The 24,914-nt window shown below is 41.5% G+C and overlaps 1 long non-coding RNA gene across 2 annotated transcripts in view; it reads right to left on the bottom strand.

The window, feature by feature from the left end:
- Positions 1–24,497, bottom strand: part of LOC129635118 (uncharacterized) — a 32,839-nt gene extending 8,342 nt beyond the window's left edge. For both annotated transcript variants that reach the window (XR_008706112.1, XR_008706111.1), the window contains exons 1-2: positions 24,294–24,497; positions 835–982 (exon numbers count right to left, since the gene is read on the bottom strand). This is a non-coding gene — a long non-coding RNA (uncharacterized LOC129635118). The remainder of the gene's footprint in view (positions 1–834; positions 983–24,293) is intronic.
- Positions 24,498–24,914: the final 417 nt, after the last annotated feature.

The following is a 24,914-nucleotide window of genomic DNA, read 5'->3' as shown; positions in this document are numbered from 1 at the left end:
CTCTATCACTGCAAGTTTTCTTTTTGGGGAATTTTATATAAATGGAACCATAAACTATGTACTTTTTTTTTGGCAGGCTTCTTTTACACATATGGTTACTGTGAAATCCTTCCACGCTGTGTGTGTGTCCATAGCTCATTCCTTTTCAGTACTGAACACTATTCCATTATGTGACTATGATGCAATTGTTCAGCCCTTCATCTGTTAATGTACACTTGGGTTGTTTTTGATTATGAGCTGTTGTAAATAAGTCCATGGTAAACGTTCCTGTACTTACGTTCCTGCAAGTGTTTGTATGGACATATGCATTCATTTCTCTTGGACAAATACCTAGGAGTACGGTGGTTGAATCGTATGATAGCTGCATGTTTACCTTTTTCAGAAACTACCAAACTGCTTTCCAAAGTTGTACCATTTTACGTCCCCACCAACACTGCATGTGAGTTCTACTTGCTCCCCATCCTCTCCAACATGTAGTACCAATTTTCTTTTCAGCATTATTTTTATTAGCTGATAATGATTCCCATCACAACTGACTAGTAAAGTCTTTAATGCTGCACAAGTAGAGGAATACCTTTCAGTGTCTGAGTTCTGACATGATTTTCTTACCCCCTTGCCCTTTTCTTTTCTCTCCTCATTGGTTTTGGTAGGATAGCCTTTGCTCAAGTTGAGAAAAAAGAGTAGCTTTTTTTAGAGAAAAGGTCAATGTGAAAAAGAGAAAGCTCTAACTTTCTTAGAGGGGCTCCCCTTTGGTGAATATGAAAGCTTGCTCACTCAGCACACAGGAAGAGCTTTCCATTACCACCAGACTGGAGCTAGGAAAAACTCACTGACCTGAGGTTAGGAGCCTAAAGGGTCCAATGAAGGGGGGGAAAAAGCAGGGAGACCAATGAGAAAGCTCTCCATATCCCATTCTGATAGGGTCTTTACAGACCAAAAAGTAACCACCTCTTTCCTTCTGGACATCTTCTCTTGGTTATCCCTGTAAGAAATCCATAAATACCTAGCATTAGTTATTGAATCATAATAACTACTACTAAATTAGCAGAGACTTCATGTCAGGAACTCTACTAAGAATTTCACATTCAGTATCTCATTTTCTTTCTCAGAACAACCATGTGAGGTTGGTACTCCAAATCTTATTTGACATATGAGGAAAGTGAAACAGAGATGTTAAGTGACTTGTCCATGATCATCAACCTAGTAACTGAATAGAATTTGAACCTAGTTCTGACTGATTTCAGAACCCAAGTGCCTAACCACTCAACCACCTTTTTCAATGACTGAATATGGATGTTGTGAACACAAGTGAATGGTAAATGAGTATGACCCCCCACTTCCAAGTCTAACCCTCAATGAGTTTATTCTGTAGTGTCATGGATTGATTGCAGGCATTGCATGCCAAATATTCAAGGAATTTCTGCAATCCTTAAATGTTTGCCAAGAATAGGTCCTTCATGCTTTCTAAAAAATTCTGGAGGGAAGGGAAAATCCATATTTAGAACTTTGGTTACTAGCTGCATGGATCTTTTCTGCCTACTCATTCAAGCTCATATTTCAGAGATGCTGTAGTTTTTTCCTCTCTGAGTACCCCTGCCCACAATGTTCAGTGATTCTCCACTTTTGATATACGTGTCTCACCTGGGGAGCTTGTTAAAAACAAAAATGTCAGGGCTTCACATTCTGAGATTCTCATTCCCTAAGACAGGTTTTGAACCCAGCATCAGTATTTTCCACAAGCATCCTACCTAAATAGAGAGGTAATTGTTACTTTGTAGCTGCCATTATCCATTTCCTAACCTAAAATCAACCCAATTTTATTTGAGAGAATTACTTCTATGCTGGGCTTGATCCCAGCGGGAGGGTAAACCCAGGCACTCATTCTCATAGAAGCCAAACCCCTTTTCCCATCGGTTGGTTTTGCTAAGGAATTTTCAGGTAAACTAAGGTTAGCCAATCGTGTGGACTCTCACAAGACTTTGAATTTTCAGGGAAGAAAAAAAATGGAAATGTTACAGCTCAACAAAGATGTCCTACTCCATCCAAGAGTTTCCTTGGACCTAACTTGTCCTCCATCCTACTTGCCCAAATATCTTTTCAACAAATATTTCCTGTTCAAGTCACCCAGTCCGTTTCTGATGCTTGCAACTGAAGTGATACTCTGTTAGTATCACAACTTTCACAATGCAGGTTATGAAAGAATTCATAGGAATATTAGCAAGAGGAGAAAAGAGAGTTTTTATTCACTTTCCAAGAGAAGAAAGGGACGAGACTCATAGAGTGGCATTTGCACTGAAAGGGGGGTTTGAGTCTTGTATTGAGCTTCAAAGGGCAAAATGCAGGAAAAGGGGGTGGGTTCATCTCTATTTTGGTCCACAGTAGTACTCAGCTTTGCCATGTCTGTACGGCGTGTCGTTTTTTGGACAATAGACTTGCAGTCTTCCGTAATTTTCTAGTCCATGAATGTCTGAAAGAGGCTTGATAGTGACTCTTGTGCTGTTCTATTTTGAACAATGTTAGATGCGTTGACATGTGGGTATTAGTCACTCAGTCTTGTCCAACTCTTTGCAACCCCATGGACTGCAGCCCTCCAGGCCCCTCTGTCCATGAGATTTTCCAGGCAAGAATACTGGAGTAGATTGCTGTTTCTTTCTCCAGAGGATTTTTCCGACGCAGGGATTGAACCCAGGTCTCCTGCATTGGATGCAGATTCTTTCCCATTTGAGCCACCAGGGCAGCCCGGGGGTCTGCATATTCCATGATAACTCTGGAAAGGGATCCAAAGGCCAGCCTCTGGAAACAGGCCCTTTAATTTTTAGTACTTCTCTACTTGGTCATTTTGGAAAAGGGCCTGTAATCAGTTCTAGCTATCTGTAGCCATCATTCCCACATGAGTAAACTTGTCAAATCTTTTCAAAAACAAAAGGACACCCAGTGTTCACAATATTTTAATCTTTTTCTTTCGTTGTCTTTGCATATAGTGAGGATCCTTTTTTTTCCCTTTTGTCCTGTTCACTATTAAATAAGAACTCCAACATGCTGTTCTTAGGCTGACAAACTCACAATTACTCTTACTAGCTTTTCTCTGTTTGTGCACATCAGGAGCTGCTATTATCCTAAAAGTAGAGAAACCAAGTGGACATCTGACAAGCCACTAATTAGCTGGCTGGTGGTGTGTTGATGTAGGCCATGACCTCTAGGAACTGACTGCAATGTGAAGATCCATAGGAAAGCACGGAAAACCAAAAGAGTCATGTTGTTAGCAGCTCTTCATGAAATGATGACATTCCAATGATAACAATAGATGCTAATTGTTCCCTCAAAGGAAGTTTCTATGGTAATGAGCACATGGTCACAGATTTTTGGCTAAAGAGTTAGTCATTGCAGAACAAATTGTAGCAGAAAAGAATAAGGACTGTGACCCTCATTTCCCCCAGCTAAGGCGATCTTATGTACTTTTGTGTTATGTACTGTTGTTAACAAACTAGTTCCGGATGCCGCAGTTATCTTGCTCTTCAGAAGAATGCGCTTCTGGTGGGTTGTGGACCTCTGGGGTTTGAACGAGGGGTGGGCAGGATGTAATATTTCTTAATTTGGTAGTGCCAGGCCTTAGTTGCAGCACTGGAGATCTTCGATCTTCATTGTGGCATGTGGGATCTTTAGTTGTGCCTTGAAAACCCCATAGTTCTGGCGTGCGGGGTCTAGTTTTCCGTTCAGGGATCAAACCCCAGCCCCCTGCATTGGGAGCACAGAATCTTAGCCACTGGACCACCAAGAAAGTCCCCTCTGGGGTTTTTGACTGGCCAACATCTTTATTTTTCCCCTTCCCTGAGAGTGACATCCAAGTATGCTTCTGGGAGACCACCATTTGCCCATCATAGTCTGTATATGTTCAGTGAGGGTAACACCACCTCATTATTTCCAAGAATGGGAATAGAACCTAGGCCTGGCTAGTCAGGGCATTCAATTTCCCTGGCCAGAGTGACTGATTCAAGACAGACAGTATGGCACAAGACAGACCAGTGACCCTCTTGGGCTAGAGCCTTTGGAAGTATGGTGCTTTCAGCTGAGTTCATTAAGCTAGTTAGACCCAGGCCATTTTTGCCATCAGGAAGGGAGAGGCAATATCAGAATCAAATCAACTCAGAGAAAAGCAGAACCAGGAGACTGAGAAAGACGTATTCCTGATATCATTGTATGAATCACTGAATTCATCCATGACTGAGGTAGCTCTACCACCTGGAGTTTTCAACTACACCAGCCACCAAATTCCTTTTTAATTTTGCTTAAGTTATTTTTGAATTGGGTTTCTGTCGCTTGCAACTACAAAAATCTTGAGTAATTCACATGAGAAGCAATATATTGACACCCCTCCCCCCCACCCCACAACTTTCTGAACTACTCTTTCTGGTCTAAGAGGAAAAGTGGTATAGGCATAAGGGAAGGACAGGAAGCTCTTATAATTGAATTCTCCTGCTACAAACACTTTCCCACACATTTCCTAAGCTCTTTAGCAAAATCTTGTTTCCTTGCCTTCCTTCTGCACAATGTTTTCAAATTCAGAACATATGCTGAAACATTCCAAATGAACTTGACTTCTGCTGTTTCTCTCTCTTAATGAAAGCATTTCATTTTGTGTGAATGACTGGCCTCCTCATCACCTAATGCCTTTCTTCCGCTTGTGTTTTTCTGTAAGAAGCAACAACAGCTTCCTATGAGGCCAAGGTCATTAAGCCCATCATGGCCACCCAATACTTCAGGCAAAGTCTCCATCAGAGTGAGTCACAGAGGGAAGACTCAGAGAACACAGGTCAGGGTCACCTCCTTGTATCCATCCTAATGTGCACACGCCACTTCTTAATGCGTTCATACCCCAGTGAGGGACACTAGGTCTTTGATATTTAATGGCTTTTCTGATGTGATGAGATGAACTAGTGAGTAGTCCAACAAGCCTCACTAGTATGAAGTTATAAAGTCAGTTTGCAGCCTATCACCATTCTTGACCCCTCACAAGTAATTTATTGCCAGACGCTGTGATTTCTGTCAAGAAACTTAAAAGTCAAGCTCAGAATGCTTAAATGAAAACACAAGGGGACTTTCCTGGTGGTCCAGTGGCTAAGACTCCTCGGTCCCAATGCAGGGGGACCCGGGTTCAATCCCTGGTCAGGGAACTAGATCCCACCTGCCACAAAACAAAGATCAAAGATCGCACACCTTCAACTAAGACCCAGATCAGTCAAAGAAACAGATAAATATTAAAAAATAAAAAAATAAAATAAAAAGAAAACACAGGGTATTTCCATACCTCTGGACCATAGTTTACTTGGCCCAAAGAGCCTCTGCTTTACATACATAACAAAAATAAAATCTAAAACCTTATGGAGAATGACTACAGACGAAGAAAAGATTGGGGAAATGTGAAAGAAAAACAGTAAAATCTGGCAAAAACTGGACTGGGAATACAAAGAAAAAGACAGATTAGAAATCGTGCTGGAGTTTGTTGCTTAGAAAGCTATAAAGTAGAAAAGAGCCATAAATTAGAGCTCACAAATTTAAAAGTATTACTTTCATTTCTTTTACAAAAAGAATGCTGTTTAATTGTAGAAATAGAAATTCCCTATAATCACAATGCCCAAAGACAAACACAATTAAAACTTTAGTGCATTTCTTTTTTTTTTTTAATTGGGGTATAATTACTTTATGATGTTGTATTAGTTTCTGCTGTACAACTGTGTGAATCATCCATATGTATTCATATATCCCCTCCCTCCTGAACCTCCCTCCTTCGCCTCCCTCCATCCTTCCCCTCCAGGTCATCACGGAGCACCAAGATGAGCTCCCTGTGCTATAGAGCAGCTTCCCACTAGCTAACTGTTTTATACATTGGGTAATACATTTCTTTTATAACCAGACATACACACCGATTTAGAAAGCTATGATTATGTTAGCATTATTTATTACAACCTGTTTGTTTAAGCATAATATTTTATGATAATTATTCCACATGGTTAAAAATTCTAAATGCTACTTTTAAATTTTATTTTTTCAGTTAATTATTCAACATTTCAGATATTTGAAGAGGTATAAGGAACAATACGTTGAGCACCTTATACCCACTCCCCAGCTTAAGAAGTTAATTATTACAAACTCAGTTGAAGCTCTCTGTATAAACCTCTGGAGTAACATTCCTATCTTCTCTCCGCTAAGTATGAAGTTTTTCTGGGTACATAATGTTCCCTCATAGAAATGTATCATAATCTATACATAATCAATGTATCATAATTAACCATTACTTTTCTTTAAAATTTTTTAACTTTTATTTTGTATTTGGGTATAGCCGATAAACACTGCTGTGATAGATTTAGATGAACAGTGAAGGGACTCAGCCATGTGTACATATATAGCCATCCTCCCCCAAACTCCCTTCCTATCCAGGCAGCTACATAACCTTGAGCAGAGTGTAATGTGCTGTACAGTAGGTCCTTGTTGATAATCCATTTTAAATATAACAATGTGTAATGTCCATTCCATGGATGAACCTAGAGATTGTCATATTGAGTGAAGTAAGTCATACAGAAAAGGAGAAATATTGTATGACATCCCTTATATGCAGACTCCAGAAAGAAATGATACAAATGAACTTACAAAACAAAAACAAACTCACAGTCTAAGAGAATGAATTTATGGTGGCCGTTACTAGGGAAAGAATGAGGGGTAAGAGACAGGGAGTTTGGAATTAACCAGTTTTTTATTGCTGTTTTTCACAATTATGTATGTTAGTGCAATGAACATCATTAAATATACATTTTTTACATACACATGTGTCTTTATTTCAGGGTTCTCAGGTGGCACTAGTGGTAAACAACCCGTCTGCCCAAGTAGGAGACATAAGAGATGCGAGTTCAATCCCTGGGTTGGGAGGATCCCCTGGAAGAGGGCATGGTGACCCACTCCAATATTCTTGCCTGGAGAATCCCATGGACAGAGGAGCCTGGTGGGCTACAGTCCATGGGGTCACAGAGTCGAACACGACTGAAGTGACTTAGCATGCACACACGTGTGATTATTTCCTTGAGACAAATTCCTAGAAGTAAAATTGCTTTTGCCCAATAGTAAGAACATTTTGCTCCATATTGTTACTACTGCTGCTAAGTCGCTTCAGTCGTGTCCGACTCTGTGCGACCCCATAGATGGCAGCCCACCAGGTTCCCCCGTCCCTGGGATTCTCCAGGCAAGAACACTGGAGTGGGTTGCCATTTCCTTCTCCAATGCATCAAAGTGAAAAGGGAAAGTGAAGTCGCTCAGTCATGTCTGACTCAACGATCCCATGAACTGCGGCCTACCAGGCTCCTCCATCCATGGGATTTTCCAGGCAAGAGTACTGGAGTGGGTTGCCATTGCCTTCTCCACCATATTGTTAAGTTGCCACCAAAAAAAGTTCAGACTAAGTACACCTCATCTGACCTGAGCATTGTATGAAAGAGCTTATGAAACAGCTGCACATGGAATATTGGGTAAGCATCATAAATTTTGTTTCTATACTATCTTTTTACCTGGCCTACAAAGTGTCTGTTTCTGGGCACAGGTTCTATACCCAGCACTGGAGATACAGAAGTCAATAAAGGTCTATCAGTTTAGCAGGGAACAGCTCTGGAGTGTGAAGCAGAAGATGTGGATGCTGGAGAGGCAGCCTAGCAAAGTGATTAGAGCACTACTTTGGCAGCCAGGCTTCCCACTTGGGCAAGTTATTCAGCTTCTCTGTGTCTCAGTTTACTTATCTATGAAATATAGGGACAACAAATCAAACTCGTCCAGTATAACCCATAAATCTAAGTCTAAAGTGAAAGTGAGAGTAGCTTTGTCGTGTCCGACTCTTTACGACCCCATGGACTATACAGTCCATGGAATTCTCCAGGCCAGAATACTGGAGTGAGTAGCCTTTCCCTTCTCCAGGGGATCTTCCCAACCCAGGGATCGAACCCAGGTCTCCCACATTGCAGGTGGCTTCTTTACCAACTGAGCCACAAGGGAAGTCCAAGAATACTGGAGTGGGTAGCCGATCCCTCCTCCAGCCGATCTTCCCAATCCAGGAATCAAACCGGAGTCTCCTGCATTGCAGGTGGATTCTTTACCAACTGAGCTATGAGAGAAGCCCCAATCTAAGTCTAGAAAGACACAATGCACAGTACCACTTGATTGAAATGCAGTGTTACTAATTCACGTACAAGGGGCTTCCCAGGTGGTGCAGTGGTAAAGAATCTGCCTGTCAATGTAGGAGACATGGGTTCTTCCCTGGGTCAGGAAGAGCCCCTGGATTAGGAAATAGCAACCCACTCCAGTATTCTTGCCTGGAAAAATCTATGGACAGAGGAGCCTGGTGGGCTACAGTCCATGGAGTCCCAAAGAACTGGACATGACTGAGTGACCGAGCACACACATATACACAACTCGCCTACATGCACAGCATCTTAGGAAAAAGTAAGGGATTGAAAGGAAAGGCAGAGTAGCAAGTCAGAAAATAAAAACAAGAAAGGGAAGATGGGCAGGAAGGAGAGCAACAAGATTTCTGCTCGCGGCACAAAAATTCACTTACTCTCCTAAGTAAGGGGGCCCAGGAAATGCCCCGTGACAGTTCTCCTGGGTCCCTGCCTGCGTGTCACCCCCAAAGCACATTAGCTAAATGCTTCATGACTGTGATCCACTCTGTCTGCCTGAGGCTTCCTCTGAGCCATGCAGAGGCAAGTTACTACAAGGGCTTTGGCTCCCATGAAGAGGAGTGTAGACTCTGCTGACAAGAAGAAAGGAAAATACGCCCTCTCATTGCACGTCCAGTGTAATCTCCCACACACCATCGCATAGAAAGAAAGCACGCTGAAGACAATATGCTGCATGTGATCCCATGTATATACATATGAAACTATTATTCATTCATTCACACAGTAATTCATTCAAAAGTCTTTACTGAGGCCTTGTTATGTGCCAGGCAGAATATGCTCATTGTTGTAGGGGAGTTTCCATTCCATTGGCTGAAACTGACATAAATATCTTATATACTTGAGACCACTTGATTTTTTTTTAAGTAACAATGAGGTATTACTGGGCTAATACAAACAATTTTTTTTTTCTGCTTTTGGAATATGAATGGTCTGCAGCAGCTATTAAGACAGAGATAGAAGAAACAAATGAAAACACAAAACAAAGCAAGAAATAAACCAGATCATGGGGGTGAGAGAGAGGTTCAAGAGGGAGGGGACCTTTGTATACCTATGGCTGATTCGTGTTGACATATGGCAGAAGCCAACACAATACTGTAAAGCAATTATCCTCCAACTGAAAATAAATAAAAATAACTGAGTTTAAATAAATAAATAAACCAGGTCAAAGAATACTGGGAAAAAACCCACAATTGAAAGGAAAGCAGGCAGTTTAGGAAGAACAGGGGGTTAAAATGAATCTGCTGTTCGAAAGAATCTTGTTTAGTGATCTATTCTAGACCAGCAGGGTCTTGATAGTAAATATTTTAAGCGTTTCAGGCTACCCAGTTCGTGCTGAACTATTAATACTCTACTCAACTCTGTCATGGAAGGGTTGAAGCCAGTCAGCAACAATACATTGATGGATTGGCTTGGCTATGTTCCAAAAAATCTTTATGAATGAACATAGTGATTTGAATTTCATATGATTTTCACGTGTCCTGAGATATATTACTTCTTTGAAATTTTTAACCATTTAAAACTACAAAAAAATCTTTCTTAATTCCTGAGACAGATTTGGTCTATGGGCCATAGATTGTCATCTGCTGATTTAAACAATAGCCGCCCATTCCATGGGTACTTCAAAATACTTTGACCAGATCCCCAGCTGATGACATCTAGATCATTTCCATTTTTCCCTATTACATGCAGTGCTGTGATGAGCATCCTTATACACGTACCTTTTGCATCCTTGAGTGTGTAAATAACTATCTTCTGTCTCTGAATCCACGCCTGTGTCCCCAGCAGGAGCCCATTTGAAAAAATTATATGGGAGGGGTTCTTAAGACAGTCCTGCTGAGCTCCAAATGCTAAGGATCATAATGGCTCTTTTATTCACTAACCTAATAATTCCATTTTTAAAGGGCTGTCAAACTGCCCAACATGAGTTATTTCCTGTGAAACCTGCTGCTTGTTTTCAGAAATCCATTGTCCTCAGTGTTTGCAGAATTGTCAAGATGGCCTTCACAGTTTTCTCCAGGAGGCTGTCAGAAACTTCATGTCCACTCTCCAGTCTTCCCCGCCTCACTGAGAGACCCCTACCCTCAGCAGCTCTCACCAGGCTCCTCACCCTGCCTTCGTTTTAAACATTCGATCAGTTTGACATGAGATAACCCTCCCACTTGCACTGTGACTCAAATACTTGGATAGGTGTTTGGTACATTTGTAGATTTTTCCCCCCAATGATCCTCAACTTCTACTTATATATACATTGCAATCTCCATCGTGTCTACACAGTTTTCAATTTTTTTCCCTTTGTTTAAATCACTTCGTGGGTTTTTTTTTTTCCCCATAAAGGTATATTTTAAAATAATTTTTGCAAAAGGAATATCAGCTTGATATAAGAAAAACAAATGCAAGCTCATTAAACTTCATAAAAGTGTTAGTTGCTCAGTCGTGTCCAATTCTTTGTGATCCCATGGCCTGTAGTCCACCAGGTCCATGGAATTCCCTAGGCAAGAATACCAGAGTGGGTTGCTATTCCCTTCAGGGGATCTTCCAGACACAGGAATTGAACCTGGGTCCACTCCAATACTCTTGCCTGGAAAATCCCATGGAAGGAGGAGCCTGGTAGGCTTCAGTCCATGGGGTCGCTAAGAGTCAGACATGACTGAGCAACTTTACTTTCACTTTTCACTTTCATGCATTGGAGAAGGAAATGGCAACCCACTCCAGTGTTCTTGCCTGGAGAATCCCAGGCACGGGGGAGCCTGGTGGGCTGCTGTCTGTGGGGTTGCACAGAGTCAGACACGACTGAAGTGACTTAGCAGCAGCTCCTGCATTGCAGGCAGATTCCTTACCATCAGAGCCACCAAGGAAGCACTCACCTTCATAAAATAAAATGTAAAATTTTCCCCTTCTCTGTCCCACCAATAACTCCCAACCCCAGAGGCAGCCATTATTCTCAGACAAATTGGGGCTTTAGCTGCATAACTCCTTATCTTGGTGAACTCAGACAAGTCACTTAACTTCTCTGAATCTCAAGGTCTTCATTTGTAAAATAGGAGTGATAATTCCTATTACCACAGATGTGAATCATACTTGTGAAGTTTAACCCATAGTACAGTACCTGACTGTAGGGAATGCTCAAGAAACAGTAGCTATGTTAATATTCTTGATAGTTACAGCCTTACATTATCATTCCTCTGCAAATATGGTCATAATTTTTCAACATTGCATCTGATTTTTAATGCAGATGGTATCATTCTGTGTGTATGTTTAAAAAATTGTCAGTTAATTTATCTGGGGCATCTATCTTTATTTTGGCTGCATCAGGTCTTAGTTGGGGCTCGAGGGATCATTCTTTGCAATGCCTGAACTCTCTAGTTGTGGCCTGCAGCCTCAGTATTTTCGGTGCTTGGGCTTAGTTGCTCTGCAGCACGTGGGATCTTAGTTTCCCGACCAGGGATCACCCAGCATCCCCTGTATTGCAAGTTAGATTCTTAACCACTGGGACCACTAGGGAAGTGCCCTGGGACACCCATCTTAATCTTTTTAATACATTATAGAATACCAATGCATTGATATTCCATTACTTGCTTAATCATTCCATTATTGACAGTTATTTAGGCTTTCAAATTAGGTTCTCAGTGCTGAAAGGAACATTCTTGAACACAAAGGTTTGAGTTTCTATGGGAGTGTTTTCTCAGTGGAGTCTCAAAAATGGAATTGTTGTGTCCATTTTTAATTTTAATAGTTATGACCCAAGGCAGTCATCTGTTTTGCTCCCAGAATATTTCCAGCTTTCTGCCTTCCAAGGCCTCACGGGGGCTGCACCTCCTGGTCCCTTAGCCAGTAGAAAGGCTAGGGGACTTGATCAGTAAACGGTGAGTACGAGGGACACGTGTCATCACCATGCTATTGCCAGTTTGAAGCCTTGCAGGCATGCTTTATCTTCTGCCACAGTGACCAGCAATGTTCCAGATAGTGGCTGCTTCACCAGCCTGAGTCCTGTAGTGAGGGCCGTATGGAACAGAGCCTCGGCTGACTCACCAAGAACACACAGAATCCGTGAGAGGTAAACGTGTTGTTTCAAACCGCCATCATTTCGACTGTTGGTTACTGTGTCATAATTTGATTGCTGCTGCTGCTGCTAAATCGTTTCAGTCGTGTCTGACTCTGTGCGACCCCACAGACGGCAGCCCACCAGGCTCCCCCGTGCCTGGGATTCTCCAGGCAAGAACACTGGAGTGGGTTGCCATTTCCTTCTCCAATGCATGAAAGTGAAAAAATAAAGTGAAGTCGCTCAGTTGTGTCCGACTCCTAGTGACCCCATGGACTGCAGCCCACCAGGACCCTCCGTCCATGGGACTTTCCAGGCAAGAGGACTGGAGTGGGGTGCCATTGCCTTCTGACACATTGCCAAATTTCTCTCTGGAAAAGTTTTTTTTTTCTCCAATTTACACTTGCACATAAAGTAAGTAAAATAGTCTCATTCCTGTGTACCCCTTTGTGCAATTTTTCTTAATTTTACCAGTTTTTCTTTTTGATTAGTCTTATTAGATATGAACAAAAAAGGGGGGGGTGTTTAATGCCTTAGGCACGTACCAAAGCTTTATTAATTTCACCCCCTCCTTATTTGTTAGAAAATCCCATTTTTTCAAAAATACCCTAAAAATACCCTAACTTTTCCCTCCAGATTGCCTAATTTCCTTTATGTCAGCCTCATCTTCCATTTGCTAGCCTTAACAAGTGCATATCCCATCCATCTCTCTCCCCACTACCTTGATTTTCACATATTTTTCCCCCATAGAGAACTGAGGAGTCACTCTATTTTATATGTGACTGTCTTGAATGGTCCTTTTGAAAAATTCACTCTAACTCCATACCTCTTACCTTTATTCTTCATCAGTTCAGTTCAGTTCAGTCGCTCAGTCGTGTCTGACTCTTTGTAACCCATGAATCGCAGCACACCAGGTCTCCCTGTCCATCACCAACTCCCGGAGTTCACCCAAACTCCTGTCCATCAAGTCGGTGATGCCATCCAGCCATCTCATCCTCTGTCGTTCCCTTCTCCTCCTGCTCTCAATCCCTCCCATCATCAGAGTCTTTTCCAATGAGTCAACTATTCTTCATAAGGCACAACAAATGTTAAGTGTGTATCCAGACCCTGGCCACTATTTAAGAACCAGCTCAAATGCCACCTACTTCTTTAAGCCTCTCCTCTATCATCCCCAGCTCAAGGCAAGGACTCCCTCTTCTAAATACCCATGATTTTTCTATATCTCTTTCAGGTCATTCACTTTGTTGAACTGCAATTAGAAAAGTCTGCTCTGTGAACCCCACTCCAGCACTCTTGCCTGGAAAATCCCATGGACGGAGGAGCCTGGTGGGCCACAGTCCATGAGGTCGCTAAGAGTCGGACAAGACTCAGCGACTTCACTTTCACTTTTCACTTTCATGCATTGGAGAAGGAAATGGCAACCCACTCCAGTGTTCTTGCCTGGAGAATCCCAGGGACGGGGGAGCCTGGTGGGCTGCCGTCTATGGGGTCGCGCAGAATTGGACACGACTGAAGCGACTTGGCGGCAGCAGCAGCAGCTCTGTGAACTGACCCTTCCTGTGTCCCTTTTGAAGCACATTATTCACTTACATGTAATGTATTTTGCTATCACTGCATTACAAAGTTGCATCACTGAGTAGCAGCTCTCACTGGGAGAGAGGGAAGGCAAGTAATCAGAACACAAGTGTAAAGGCAAGGTCTTCCAGAGAGGTATTTGGGAAAAGCCTAAAAGCTTTAAAATATGAATGCGCTCTCAAACTCTCAGGACATTCTTGTTCTACTGATAAAATCCAGGAAGAGAAGAAACAGAGGGTGTATTTTATAACCATTGGGGTCCAAACAAAAAGTCTCCACTGGGATGTGTCTATCTCTGGCTTGGGAGTATATAGTAACAGTGTGAACTTACTCAGGCCAATTTGTTTACTACTGCTGCTAAGTCACTTCAGTCGTGTCCGACTCTGTGTGACCCCAGAGATGGCAGCCCACCAGGCTCCCCTGTCCCTGGGATTCTCCAGGCAAGAACACTGACTACTAGGTTTATTTAATAGAATATAAGTTCCAGTAAGGGACATAATAGTTGTTCAGTAAGTAATTTTTTAATTGGAGTATAATTGCTTTACAATAGTGTGTTCATTTCTGCTGTACAGCAAAGTGAATCAGCTATGTGTATATACGTATTTCCTCTTTCTTGTACCTCCCTAGCCTGCTATCACACTCCTCTAGGTCTTTGCAGAGCTTTGAGCTGAGCTCCCTTTGCTATAGAGCAGGTTCCCACTAGATACCTGTCTTACACATGGTAGTGTATATATGACAATCCTACTCTCCCAATTTACTCTCTCCTTCCCGCACTGTGTCCATTCTCTACCTCTATATCTCTATTCCTGCCCCGCAAACAGGCTCATCTGTACCATCTTTCTAGATTCCTTACATATGCATTAATATACAATATCTGTTTTTTTTTTTCTGACTTCTCTCTGTATGACAGACTCTAGGTCCATCCACATCACTACAAGTGACCCAATTTCCTTCCTTTTTATGGCAGAGTAATATTCCATTGTATATGTACCACATCTTCTTTATCTGTTTATCTGTCGGTGGACATTTAGGTTGCTTCAGTATGTCTTTTAATAGTTAGAGGTAGGTAAGTATAAACTGCCTCCCCCAGACCTTGCTGCAATAAAAGTATATCCAGTACCATGTTCAATCCCACAGACATTTATTAGATAAGTATGTATCAGCAAAGAGGGACAAAACAGTCAGATAATCTCTATGCTTGATAACATCCCTGCTCTCTGTTCTTTAATGTGTTCCAATCATTCTTTTTTTTTTTTTTTTTGTACCTTGATTTTTATTGTGAAAAGGTTTTAAATTACAGAATCATTTCCTTTGCTAGAGAACCATGCAGATTATCCACTTCTTCCAATCATTCTTTGCATGACAAATTCTCTTGAGATCAACACAATGTTCTTGAGGAAAGATTCTTAGAATCTTTCTAAGCTTCTTAGAATCATTAGGCAAGCAGAATCATCTCACTTAGTGGATGGAGATAGGACCATATTAGAGTCAAATCACAGGCACCATTTTGAAAGTTGGAGGATAAAAGACTCACTAGAGTTTTATGTCTTCTTCATTTAAGATTGAGAAATGTCTCTAAAACATTTTAGCCAATCTACAGATCTTGAGCACCAGTCATTTTACTAGTGAAGACCCACTTCTAACGTTGTTATACTAATTAATGAGACCTTTGGTATTGGTCAAGGATAGATATAGTTAAAGCACTTCTGGTTAAATTCATCTGGAGTGCGGTCTTATGAAGAAATGCAAACTGGCCATCTCTGGAACACATTCCCAATCAGAGACTGACTGCCCCTGGCGTGCAGCTTAAACTAATCAACCACATGCTTAGATCATACTATTTCAGCTGGCATAATGTAAAATCAATTACAGGCACCAAAACACAAGAGGTCACTCATGTCAGATTCTCAAGCACAGAAATTAGAGTGTTTAAACTCAGCTTCTGAAACCGGGAGGAGATGAACAATAGGCTCAGTAGGCACCTCTCTGTTTGTCTCTGGTCATATTAGCTTTTGTGACTGTGAAATAAAAAGGAGAATTTGATACACCAGGAAAACAGTTCTCCTGATAAATTGACTGTATATAATGGAAACAGCTAAGAGTGAGCGTCAGCTCTCCAGATTTCTCAGACTTTATTCCATATGTTTCTTCCCACCCCCACCACCCCATCTCATCACAAACTCTGGAAGATTTCTAACACACAGCTCTAAAACTGGGGATACAGGGCCCTAGATGCTTTATTCCTTCTTCATTTTCTGTAAGAAGGATATAAAGGAGAAAAGACCTTCTCTTGGCCTTTCACCAAACTGCTCCTTCTCACCCGTGTGCATCTCCCCTCCCCAGTACAGATGTGAGGTTGATGTAGAAGTAGAGGTGGAGGAAGTGGCTCTGGACAGCCCTACTCTCATCCTCCTCTCCCCTCATCACTCCTCACAATGAAGGATATACTCTTTATGTCCATGGTCTTTTGTACAACATCTTACTGTACCCCTAAAATTCCTCCACCAAGTCAAAGCTCAACATTTTAAGGTGCAAATGATTGCACATGGCCTTTTATTATTCCTTCAGTACCTACATAATGCCTTTTAAGTGTTTTTAAAATGTGTTTTAGGTCAGTGTTCATGGGTAAAAAAGTGTTGAGTGGTAAGGCTCTGAGCATGCGTCTAGATTTTTTACAGTACTTCTTATGGAAATAATTTCCCATTGTAAATCTTTGCACTGTAAGTTGCATTCTTCCCAAGATATAGCCTTGACGTGTGATACAAACTCCCTGTCTTCTCAGGCAAGTCTTCTCTCCCCATCAGAGCATAACAACAGCAGGATCCACACCTCTTTTTAGCTTTGTGTGTCCTGCTTCTAGATCAGTGTAGTGTAACAAATAGGCCTTCAATATGAATTTCTGGGCTTCCCTGGTGGCTCAGTGGTAAAGAACCCGCCTGCCAATGCAAGAGACTCAGATTCAAACCCTGGTCCGGGAAGACCCCACGTGCTGCAGGGCAACTAAGCCCATGCACCACAACCTTGTGCTCTAGAGCCCAGGAGCTGTGACTAAAGAAGCCTGTGTGCCTAAGCCCATGCTGTGCAACAAAGGAAGTCACTGCAACGAGAAGCCCCAGTCCCTGCTCTCCACAAGTAGAGAAAAGCCCATGCAGCAGTGAAGACCCAGTACAGCCAAAATAAATTAATAAAATTGATAAAATTATAAAAAATATGAATTTCTTGAGTAGGTGGATGGATACTTCTGTGATCATGAGCAGTTGGGGCTGTTTGTGCTTAGTTGGACTGTGATTCGGCGTACAGACTTACCTTTGTTCTGAATTTATTTTCGTAGTTCAACATGTTTAACTGTATCCTAAGTGCACATAGAAGTTTAGAGGTGTGGTTTATTTTATTTTTCTCCAATACTAATTCTACACTTTTATAGAAGTATGATAGGCATTATGCCAACCCTACATTATTTTTGCATAAAATTAATTCAGTGTAGTTGCCATTTTTAAAAAAGACTCCAAACTGTGAGGAGAATTGGTAGCTAAGTAATTTTATAACTAGAAGAAACCTTGGAGATTATTTAGTAATACTGGTTTACATCTATTGTGTACTGACTATAGTAGCAGGCTTTGTGCTAAATACCTTACAAGCAGGGTCTGATTTAATGCTTTTTCTTTTTGCCTCAGACTCCAAAACAGCACTATTACTGATAATATCCTTATTGAAAATGTTCATGATAAATTTTTGCATTACTTTTGGTTTTTAAAATATGCTATTAAACCATTATTTATCTTGACTGCTGAGTGTTTGGCATCCCCTTACATTTTGCAGTATATTCTTGGCAACACCCTTAGAAGGTGAGGACTATTATTTCTCCCTTTAGAAATGAGAACCCTGGAAATCAGACTAGTTACACTTGCCCAAGGCTTACAGGTGCCAGTAATGGTGGAACCAAGATTGGAATCCACATGATCTAGACATATCAGCTCTCAGCCACATAATTTCACAGATGGGAAAACTGAGAAGCAGAGAGGCATAAGAATGCTTGGAGTCACTTGACAGCTCTGCCGTAGAGCCAAACTCGAGCCCAGACTTCCTCACCTGTCACTGAAATATAGCATCATGAGCCATTCGTTGTGGATGCATTGTACTTATTCTCTAGGCTACACCAGGCTGTAGAATTTATTCTCTCAGTAACTGTTTACTAAGCATCTCCTAGTTGCTGTACACTATTTTTACATGGTATAATGATGGCTGACTTCCTCAGCAAAGAAGCTAGGAAAAGGAAGTCTTGGAAGGCATTCATTTATTCATTCACTGTACTGTGTGATACACAGTGGAGTAAAATTCAAAAGGTTCATTGGCAAAGGACACAGATATACAACTGAAAATTTGGCATAAAGTATGATGGCATCACCAACTCAACGGACATGACTTTGGGCAAAGTCCGGGAGATAGTGAAGGACAGGGAAGCCTCACGTACTGCAATCCTGGGGTTGCAGACTCGGACATAACTTAGCAACTCAACAACAACAAAATGATAAGCACAACCATGGAAGGGTTCAAAAGTTCAGATTCTGTCCAGAATCTGAAGTTGAATAGTTTTACTAAGTACCTTCTGATTTAAAACACTGTGCTAAAAAGATTAAGAGAATGTAAGATTCTCTGCCTTTGAGGAATTTATAGTTGACCTGAAGAAAAAGATCATATGTACACATGTCCTGTATGTATGCTATGCTATGCTAAGTCACTTCAGCCGTGTCCGACTCTGTGTGACCCCATAGACGGTAGCCCACCAGGCTCCCCCGTCCCTGGGATTCTCTAGGCAAGAACACTGGAGTGGGTTGCCATTTCCTTCTCCAATGCATGAAAGTGAAAAGTGAAAGTGAAGTCGCTCAGTTGTGTCCAACTCTTAGCGACCCCATGGACTGCAGCCTTCCAGGCTCCTCATGTGGTCTGGTCCTTGTCTATCTTTTTACCTTATCTTCAGCCTTCCTCCTTGCTCTTACCAAGGGCTTCCTTGGTGGCTCTGATGGTAAAGAATCCACCTGCAATGCAGGAGACCTGGGTTCAATCCCAGGGTCGGGAAGACTTGCTGGAGAAGGGAATGGCAACCCATTCCAGTATTCTTGCCTGGAGAATCCCATGAACAGAGGAGCCTGGTGGGCTACAGTCCATGGTGTCACAAAGATTTGCACTTGACTGAGCGACTCACATCCTCCTACTAGCACAGCCATGGTCATTCTTACTTAGTCTGTGTATCTGCTACTTCCTCTGCTCTTATTCCACATCATCACTGAATGGATCTTTCTTATTATTTGGGCCTCAGCTCAATCATCAACGCCTGGAGAAGACTTCCTTGACCACACTGTCGCTTTGTCTTGTTTTAGGTATTTATTGCTGTTTTTTTCCCTAATGGCTGCACTGGGTCTTAGTTGTGGCATGCAAGATCTTTCAGTGTGGTGCGGAGGCTTCTCCCTGGTTATGGCACACAGGCTCTAGAGCATGCACGTCCAGTGGTTGCGGTGCAGGGGCTCTCTAGTTGTGAAGCTTGGGCTTAGGGGCCGCGTGGCACATGGGATCATAGTTCCCAGACCAGGGATTGAACCCACGTCCCATGCATTGGAAGGTGGATTCTAAACCACTGGACCATCAGGGTAGTCCCTGGGTATTTATTGTTATACAAAGCTAGTTTCTCTGTTTATAAAACTTCTTGAGAACAGAGGCTCTGCCCACTTGATTCATGCTTGTATCCCCAATACCTAAAAAAATGGCTGGCACATGTAGGTACACATGTACCTGATCTCTAATTAGGTAGTTGACACTTTGGCAGTCATTCATTCTTTCCTTCATTCATTAAGAATGTATTGCGTGCCTACATGTGCCAGCCATTTTTTTAGGTATTGGGGATACAAGCATGAATCAAGTGGGCAGAGCCTCTGTTCTCAAGAAGTTTTATAAACAGAGAAACTAGCTTTGTATAACAATAAATACCCAGGGACTACCCTGATGGTCCAGTGGTTTAGAATCCACCTTCCAATGCATGGGACGTGGGTTCAATCCCTGGTCTGGGAACTATGATCCCACGTGCCACGCGGCCCCTAAGCCCAAGCTTCACAACTAGAGAGCCCCTGCACTGCAACCACTGGACGTGCATGCTCTAGAGCCTGTGTGCCATAACCAGGGAGAAGCCTCCGCACCACACTGAAAGATCTTGCATGCCACAACTAAGACCCAGTGCAGCCATATGGAAAAAAAACAGCAATAAATACCTAAAACAAGACAAAGCGACAGTGTGGTCAAGGAAGTCTTCTCCAGGCGTTGATGATTGAGCTGAGGCCCAAATAATAAGAAAGATCCATTCAGTGATGATGTGGAATAAGAGCAGAGGAAGTAGCAGATACACAGACTAAGTAAGAATGACCATGGCTGTGCTAGTAGGAGGATGTGAGTCGCTCAGTCAAGTGCAAATCTTTGTGACACCATGGACTGTAGCCCACCAGGCTCCTCTGTTCATGGGATTCTCCAGGCAAGAATACTGGAATGGGTTGCCATTCCCTTCTCCAGCGAATCTTCCCGACCCAGGGATTGAACCCAGGTCTCCTGCATTGCAGGCGGATTCTTTACCGTCAGAGCCACCAAGGAAGCCCTTGGTAAGAGCAAGGAGGAAGGCTGAAGATAAGGTAAAAAGATAGACAAGGACCAGACCACATGAGGCCTCATAGGCCACAGTGAGGACTTCAGATTTTAGTCAAATTTATCCATCTTATAACTATTCAACATCTACCCTCCAAACCAGAAAATAAGATCCCTGAGGACAGGGCTCTGTTCCTTTTGTTCTCCATGACATTCTCAACACTCAGAGTAAGAAATGGATAGAACTGGTACTCAATGCTTATCTGGGGAATAAGGAAGAATAAGCAGAAGTAATTAGAAATTGTGTCATTCTGATTGAAATTGTAAACAATTGAAATGTTTCTTTTGACTTTTTTATTTTTAGCATTTTTTTCTTCCCCTCAAATGCCAACTTGAATCATCATCTGTGTCTCCATGTTCAAAAATGATACAAGGTAGGGTAAGTGTTCTCACTGAAAAGTCTAAGCCTTAGCATTTGACTTAAGTAAGAAGATGTATGGTCTGCTCCAACATGGGAGAAGGCAATGGCACCCCACTCCAGTACTCTTGCCTGGAAAATCCCATGGACGGAGGAGCCTGGAAGGCTGCAGTCCATGGGGTCGCTAGGAGTCAGACACAACTGAGCGACTTCACTTTCATTTTTCACTTTCATGCACTGGAGAAGGAAATGGCAACCCACTCCAGTGTTCTTGCCTGGAGAATGCCAGGGACAGGGGAGCCTGGTGGGCTGCCGTCTATGGGGTCGCACAGAGTCGGACACGACTGACGCGACTTAGCAGCAGCAGCAGCAGCTCCAACATGAGGTTTTAAGAATCTAGTAAATATTCAACCCTAGGTATAAAGGCTGGGCTGTTTGAGCCTAATGCATGATACTCAATACTCACCTTAGAATTCCCCACCAGGCTGGATGAAAACTGTGTGGGAATCTTCTTCCTCTTACCTGTCCTGCTTCCTCCTCCTTTTTTCACAGTTTTGATCCCTAGCAAACATCTGTATGCAAAGCTCTATCTTAGCATCTGCTTCTGGAGAACCCAACTGGTGACATATTCCAGATGCTTGGGCCATTTCCTAGCACATGGATCATAAACATTCAAAAACATTATTATTATTCTTATTGTTATTATCATTGTTATTGGCCCTAATGAAGGCAAGAATAAAACTGCTTGCTTGTACTCAATATGATTTTCTACAACTGTATGTACTGAGATTAAATTTTTTCAGTGGCATTGCCAGGAATTTTGAACCTAATTCATCTTTGCTCTCTCTCTTTCTCAGAGTGCATGTGGATTCATTTATTTATTCTAAACCGTGACTGACTACTATGGGCTACCCTCTGAGCTATGCCAGATATGAGAATAATACAACCAGCCTTGCAAATCAATTTAATTGGCCTCAACTAGACTCTAAGGTGAGTGTGGGACTTACTGCCCTCAGTAAGTGATCTTGTAAATGTTGTTTATCCCTGAAACATGGACCCCAATGAAGAATGGAAAGGAAGCAGGGGCTCCACAGAATGTGATAACAGTAAATTATTCTACCTCTGTTGACAAAGAGAAAAGTTAGAGTCAGCCAAGATAGATGCATCTTTTACTACCTCCCTTGGTTTTCTCTCAAGTTTATGCATAGAGGAAGCACATAATTCCCCAAGCAGATGGAAATTCTGGTTTCAACTACGGCCAAACTGATGAAGAATAACATGGAAATAGGCAAGAATATAGAAACACAGTGGGAAGAAAAAAAACTTCAAAGACAACCAATTATTTCATTCGATCATTTCATAAGCATGCTGGATGCAAAGGCCAGCTATGATGCTGGGTGTAAAAGACACAGAAATAAGTAAGACAGCTCTTAGCCTTAAGAAACTCAAGGCTCTTAAGTAGATACTGAGACCTATGCAAACTTACACTATAGAGTGTAGAGCGTTTCTAATGGGTGTTTGTGTAAGAGCATCACATATGCGTGAATATAAGGTAACTTTTAATTTTCTCAAATGTTTAACCACCAAAATGAAGAGAGTTGACATGTATTTAAGTCCTTATGAAGTCTCTCAATATAGGACATGTGTTCAAATATTTTAATTTGAAGAACAAATTATTAAAACAGAACTAACTTCAACAATGTTGGTTTGGGTTGATTATGGAGGTCACCTGATAATATTTTTTTAAACAAATTAAAATAGAAATTTAAGACAGATTTAGAAAGTATTCCTAAGTGTATAACTTCACAAATCCAAGAGTTATATTATTTATAAACAAGTCTTTGAGAGACCATTTTAGAAAGCAATTCAGGACTTTGATTTCAGCAGGGCAGACGCTAAATAAACAACACTGCTGAATGAAATGAGTAAAAAGCTGGATTAAAAATATAAAAACCATCTGTTTAAGTGCTTTGCTGGACTGGAATGGAAAGTCAGATTCTCCAGAGGCCAAGAACAGAAAAGCAGGGTGCCTGGGAGACATTGTTCTGAGACTATAGACACTGATTTTTTGGCAATGAAAGCAGTTTAGAGTGAGTTCCTGAGGGGATGGGGCTGGGGGTGTAAAGGCTGCTAATTTGGTGTACCAGGTGAAGGTGTATAAAGTAGAGACCCAAACAGGCTGTACTTTCGGTGCAAGGAGCAAGGAGAAATAAACCTGTGTACTGAAAGGGATCAGAAGAAAACAGCTCTGGGTGAACAGGGAAAAAAGTTCCCCTGAGAGTCTGTAACTACAAGCCAGCCTTCACTGGATTTGCAGTCTGAATTCTATCTGTGTGATTCAACAACACATCCAGAATAAAATTTAACACAAAATAGGACACAATAATGTAACAGCTGTGTCTTTTCATCCTTAAAACTACAATAATTTTTTAAAAAACATTCATTTTTTTATTACACAGGTATACTTAATCATATTTTTTAAAAACAGAAAATACAAAAAGAAAAAAAACATATGAACAGTTTTCAAGAAAAGCTATGCATTCATCTGAATGAATAAGAAATCATAGAGAGTTTTAAGGACGGCAGCCAAAGGCAGCTATGACAGAAAAATGTTGAAAAGTAGATTAATATAAAAAATGACTGAACTATTTTCCTAACTCTCTTTTTTACTTTTTTTTTTTGCCCTCTCATGTGAGAAAAATGAGATAAAACTTTTGGGGATATTTTGGAGCAAAGTGAAATGATGCTTCTTGTTAATCTGCTAAATTAATAAGAGTTCATACTTTTCTTTATATCAATATTCAGGCTCACCAGAAATAATAATAGACTTATCTGGGCATTGGGGAAGCATTTAACACCAAGAATATCTCAAAAGCTTGTATAAGACAAATGAAGAAGAGGAAAATAAGTTAGATCCCTACATGTATTCAGGTCACCAGGGATAATTAGTATAAAGGGAATAATTACCTTGACATATCTGTGTTTTCCTCTGATAATTACACACTTTCAGATGTTCAAATTTGCTTTATTTGTTCAAAGAGAACCAGTGAAGGCCATAAAGCACATCGTTTAAATGATCAGGCTCTGAATTTCATCCAAATGGATTTTTTTTGCCTCTATTACATGTTTTGCCCACCCTTCAACATTTTTTTACAGACATTCCTAATATATATAATTTCAAGTAATTCAGGCATCACCATAAATTTATCTATTGATGGACAATCAAATGAGGCTAATGTTCACCAATGCCTAAATAATTAGTAGCTCTATTCTGAAGACGTAGCTTGGAAGTCTGGATGGAACTGTTTTAAATCCAAAATCAAGAGTCTCAGCATGATTCCATTCAAACTATAAAAACAGGTCTGCGTAGTATTTCATTAAACATAAAGATAGTTCTTTAATGAATTAATATTAACCTTACCTTTCCGATGGATGTCTTCAATAGGAAAAGCTAGAGCCCACCCTCTTAATTGGGTTCTTTGTGCGTGTGCTCATTCGTGTAGAACTGTTTGCGACCCCATGAGCTGTAGACCACCAGGCTCCTCTGTTCATGAGATTCTCCAGGCAAGAATACTGGAGTGGGTTGGAATTTCCTCCTCCAGGGGATCTGGCCGACCCAGGGATTGAACCCACGTCTCCTGCATCTCCTGGATTAGCAGGCGGATTCCTTACCACGAGCACCACCTGGGAAGCCCATTATCTCTAAGGCAGTTTAAAATAGGTTGGTGGATGACTGCTTTCTAACTAAAGCCAGACATCTGACCACACTCACCAAAACTTGCCAAAAGGTGTTTTGCACTGCAGTCTAGGGAAGACTATGAAATGAATATGCCTTGAAATAGAGGCAGTTTGGAGAGAACATATTTTGGTTGCCTTATCCACATACCTTCTAGCCTTCTCTCTTTAAAAACAAAAACAAACCCACAAACTTCTCAGTCATGAGGTTTGGCTAGAATTGAACTCTCCTAAGAATCTAAAGACAGGCTGTTCAACCTGTGCTTCCTTCTCCCAGCTGGAGTGACTGGTTTTTTGGAGGAATTCT

Source organism: Bubalus kerabau, chromosome 20 (genome assembly GCF_029407905.1).
Source record: "Bubalus kerabau isolate K-KA32 ecotype Philippines breed swamp buffalo chromosome 20, PCC_UOA_SB_1v2, whole genome shotgun sequence".
Classification (NCBI taxonomy): domain Eukaryota; kingdom Metazoa; phylum Chordata; class Mammalia; order Artiodactyla; family Bovidae; genus Bubalus; species Bubalus kerabau.
Note: the sequence above shows the minus strand (reverse complement) of the source record. Positions and strands in the feature narration are given on the sequence as shown.